The following is a 4,873-nucleotide window of genomic DNA, read 5'->3' on the forward strand; positions in this document are numbered from 1 at the left end:
GGTTTGTTGAAACACAACAAAAGATTTACAGCTTATATTAAATGACCTATAAACCAAATTTGATAAAAGTGTCTAATATCATAAATTAAGTAATGTAGACGTGGGCAATGTTCCCTCTAATTTTTTACAGCACTGAGCAAATTTCTTTTTCTGTGAGCGCAAATTTTAAAGCTGTGAGCAACCTGAGCAAACATCTTCATTGAACACACAGTCTACACAAGAGGTGCATGTTAATAGGCTATAGTTTGGTAGATTGCTTACCCCCCTATATTAATAGTCCCTTCCCTTCTGTTAACAAAATTCAGTGTAGATAATATATGACAGTACCGTATTTTTAACCAAACACATTTTATTAAACCACATTTCATTTAAACCATATACAAACAACATAGTGCTTCTTCAGTCCTTTCTTGAATGTGCAGGTCTGTGACGATTAGAACCTCTCCCAAAACAGCATCTAAAGACAAAGATGCACAACAATAATAAAAACAGTATAGTTTTAATTCAATTATTATAGAACGTCTTATAGTTAGTTGCCTAACATTTAAGCAAAATTTTAAGCTTTATTGAGCTAATTAATAACTATTTAAACATAATATTTAGAGTTATATTGAAATTGCTATCTCAGTCAATATTAAAAATACTGTCCAAGTGCATTATACAATGTATTATTATGATACTGTTATACCCTACCTCTTTAGTCCTTTCTTGACTGGCTGTGCAGGTCTGTGGAGATTAGAACCTCTCTTAAAACAGCATCTAAAAACATAGATGCACCATATTAATAAAAACTATAGGGTCTAGTTTTACTTCAGTGATTAAAGAACTTGTCATAGTAACCTAACATTCAGGAAAAATTTAACGCTTTAATCAGCTAATTAATAACTGCTTAATACTGTCCATGTCCAAGTCAAACACATTAAGTGACTTTTATAATGTATTTTTACTATACTGTTATTTATTTATGTATTTATTTGTTAATAAAGAAACGTACCTTAAAACCTTTCCCGTCTATCCTTGTCTCCTTTCCAGTGATTGTAGACCTTGTCCAGATTTATAGGGCCCTCTGTTTGTGTAGTCCGGATTCTCATAAGCTGATCCAAGTGGGCGGTCTGCAGGCGGTTGCGTGAATTTGTCTTGATACGATTCATGAGACTGAATCCACGTTCACAGTCTGCACTAGACGCTTGGAATGTCCCGCAAATGTCAATCAACTGTGCAAGCTCAGTGAAATCCTGACTTTTTAGTGTCCAGGTTACCATCTCGCCAAATGTCTGCAGCGCCCCCATCTTTCGTTGTTCCTTGACGGTGAACTTGAAATCCTTGTACTGCTGACAAATACTCGCAGTTGCTGACTCGTCTGTTTGTTTTAGAAAAGCGTGGAACTTCTCTGTCAGTCTGGTTACATAATCTGTACCATAATCAAAATCCAGTGCTGAATCCAGTGTTTCTAGGCTAAAAGCAGACCATTCTTTAAGCTCACCTTCAGGAAATCGAGCATCAAGATGGTCACAGACTTTATGCACAAACAGAATAATGTTCGTTGTATTTACTGAACTGTCACTTTTTTCTAACAGCTCATTCACTCGATTGCTCCAGTAAACATGCTGCCCAAGATACTGAGATCGAAGTTTTTCCATTTTAGCTCTGGCATAGCAATGAGCGTCAATCGTGGTAAGATTACTTCGCTGCAAGGAGACACAGAGCTGAGCTAGTTCTTCCAACACATCCCCAAGCACAGTAATTGCAACTCTGTACTTCGGATCAGACAGTTTTTTGAGACAGTATTTCGCAATCGGGTCGTCGTTGTTTGCTTCTTTTGTGCAGTACTCTGTTAACAAACTGTAGTTTCGCAAAAACGAATTTACAGCTTGGTGACGCGACAGCCAGCGAACCTCGTTCAGCGGTCTAAAAGACAGTGAATCCACTTCTAAAACATCTGCCAACTCATTGAATTTGCCTTTCTTCACAGAAGACCTACTAAACGTTGAATATACTGTCCTGAGAAGTGTTTCGACTTCCTTCATCAACGGCACGCCTTTCCAAGCATCATCAATTCCCAAATCCTCTCTATGAGCAACACAGTGTTGTTCTGTAAGGTGCGGTATTTGCAGTCTCAATATTGCAGTGACTCCATTATGTTTACCTAACATGACCGATGCACCGTCAGACGTTAACATTACCATTTTCTGCAAATCAAGTCCTTGATGCATATAGAACTTCATTATAGCATCCGCAATATCCTGGGCGCTACATCCTGCCAGCTGAATGATACCAGCAAAAACAGTTTTGTAAGCGACTTGTTTTTGTTCCCTAAACTTAATGTAAAGAACGAGCATTTTATGCACTGTAATATCTGTGCTTTCGTCCACTATCAGTGTGTGAGCATAGGCATTTCTCACACGTTCCATAGTCTCAGATTGTACAACTGCATTAATTGACTCCACAAATTCAAATGCATAGTTTTTACTTCTCCAGCTGTCGGGAAGGCTAAAGTATTTCGCCAGATGATTATGAATTTCTTGAACAGACAGCATTGACGAGTTCATTTTGATGGCAAGAAGCACATTATCGATCAAGATTTTAATTTGTTCAGGGTTTGACTTGTTCTTATTGGCGAGGTCGGTACGTTTTTCTCTTGATTCTCTCGACTCCCCTAGAAGCTGGTTAATCGAAGTTCCATGCTTTTGATTATACAGTGATTTCACAGCATCAGTGTGACATTTTTGTATTAAGTGGCGTTTTAGGTAGTCAAGTTTCCACTCTGTCCACGTTTTCCCGGTTGAAAAGTCTCCTTTGATTTTAGCATGGGAGCAAATTTTGCACACAATCCCATTAGCTCCGTGGATGAATATGTCGGACAATTTAACCGATTTACCAGGACCATCACTTGTGTCTGTTTGAACTATTTCATTTAACCATTCTTGTTTGAAAGTCAAACAAACCTTTTTTTGGGATGTTGCAGAGGTAACGTTTCTTCTTTTCGTTTCGCCATTGCAGTGTCCCGAGTGGATGCCCGCCATCTGCGCGGTCTCAAACTACGCTGCGCGGGACTCTGCTGCAGCGTGCGCGGCCGCGCGCGCGCGCAGCTTAAGGGGAACATTGGACGTGGGGCTCACCTGAGATTTTGGTTTGCATCTGGTCACATCATATTCTGATCCAATTCCCAATTAGTTCTTCACTATTAATAAAACAATAAAATGGACAATAAGCCGAATGAAGTAATTTAAACAACTGATGAGTTAATGAGTGGCTGGGACATACAATTGCTAGAAATGTGAAAATACATCTCCCAATTTACAGAAGCAAGCACGACAACCACATAATGATACCAGTGGTCACAACACCAAACGCTGCTGTAAACGTACTCCTCCTGAGAATCCTGTAAAGCTGTAAACCCAGCAGTTAGGAGCACTTGAAGCAACCTCGCAGACATGAAAGAGGGCAGTAATAACTGGAGGCAGTGATGAGTGAAGCTCCAGGGAATGCCCTGAATCACCTGTACCTCCAGATAGGGCAGCGGCACGAGTGGGCCTTGTCTCCCGCGCTCACCGCAGTAAAATGCTTCCTGAGCAAGAGGCTTTTTAGGCCCTTGAAGAGTTCATCCAGGCCCCATTACCATATCTCAGGAGTGGGATGCTGACACCTGGCTGGCCGAAGCACCAGAAGCTGAGCTCGAGGGCCCTCCAGGAAGATAGCTAACAAGGGCCCTTTCCGTCACTCTCTCTCTCTCCGTGGTCCCATCTCCATCTTCATCTTTGACTTTGACCCCCATCACAGACACAAACCACAAGCGCATGCGCCCGTGGAGACTGGCAGGTCTGTCAGGGGTCTCTGCTGGTGAAGCTGAAAGGGTCAAGGGGACGGCTGGCGATTGCATGTGAAGGGTGCAGGTCACAGCGCATTTACTCAGTGACACAATTCTAATTAACCAGCTAGTGCTGTGTCGCTGCATAGACAGGGCACACACCCATACGCACACACACGCCACCTCGCTCACACACAAATGCTTTCATTTCCACAAAAATGCAGCAGGTGGGAAAATTGTTAAAAACAAAAGTCTTTAACGGATTTCGAGTAAGGTTGTTCAACTTGATTTGCATCTTTAAATTTTTAGTACAGCCAAAATTTCTTTAGAAGTTATACTATTTTAAACTTAAATGGTTTACAAATTAGTTACAGTAACTCACCAATAGCCAAAATGTAAAACTATTGACTTGAAATGACTTGTAAAGCCATCTTGATTGTACCTAAAAATGTAAAGGTCTAGTGTGTAATTTTTGGAGGATCTATTGACAGAAATGCAATATAATACACTGTACAAAACTATGTCTTCAGAGGTGTAAAAAGACCTTACATAATGAAGAATTATGTTTTTATTACCTTAGAATGAGCTATTTCTATCTACATACACAACGGGTCAGTACAGTAAACGGACCAAATGCTCTACAGAGCACGTTTTGTAAATAAGTTATCTCCTTCTGCAAATAATCTTTGTTCTGTGTAAGCCAGTGTAGTGCTTCTAAAGGGAGGGGGGAGGAGTGGAGTGAGCCGTTGGTTGCAATTCGCAACCTCACCACTAGATGCCGCTAAAATCTCCACATTCCTCCTTTGACTTCTTTCCAAAGTTAAACGTGCTGGCTTAGCTTCTCATGCTTAACATGACCAACTTGTCAAAAAACGAGTTGGACGTATTATGTAGTATTTCTGTGCTCGATACACTCCCCCAAGGTTCGTATAGATACATTTTTTTCGAACATGAAAAATCATTACGTAACAACTTTTCTTAGTCCCTTATTGGGGACTTATTGGACGCCCACGCGTCAACCGACGAATGATAGGAAGACCCACTTACCATCAAGATTGGCTGCGC

The 4,873-nt window shown here is 40.7% G+C and overlaps 1 long non-coding RNA gene across 1 annotated transcript; it reads right to left on the reverse strand.

Annotated features, from left to right (window-relative positions):
* Nucleotides 1-316: 316 nt before the first annotated feature.
* On the reverse strand, nt 317-2,012 carry LOC130554942 (uncharacterized). The gene is made up of 3 exons (XR_008963038.1): nt 995-2,012; nt 694-759; nt 317-457 (listed from the first exon to the last, which is right to left on the reverse strand). It is a non-coding gene; the product is annotated as an uncharacterized LOC130554942 (long non-coding RNA).
* Between the last annotated feature and the right edge of the window lie 2,861 nt (nt 2,013-4,873).

Source organism: Triplophysa rosa, linkage group LG5 (assembly GCF_024868665.1).
Source record: "Triplophysa rosa linkage group LG5, Trosa_1v2, whole genome shotgun sequence".
In the NCBI taxonomy this organism is placed as follows: domain Eukaryota; kingdom Metazoa; phylum Chordata; class Actinopteri; order Cypriniformes; family Nemacheilidae; genus Triplophysa; species Triplophysa rosa.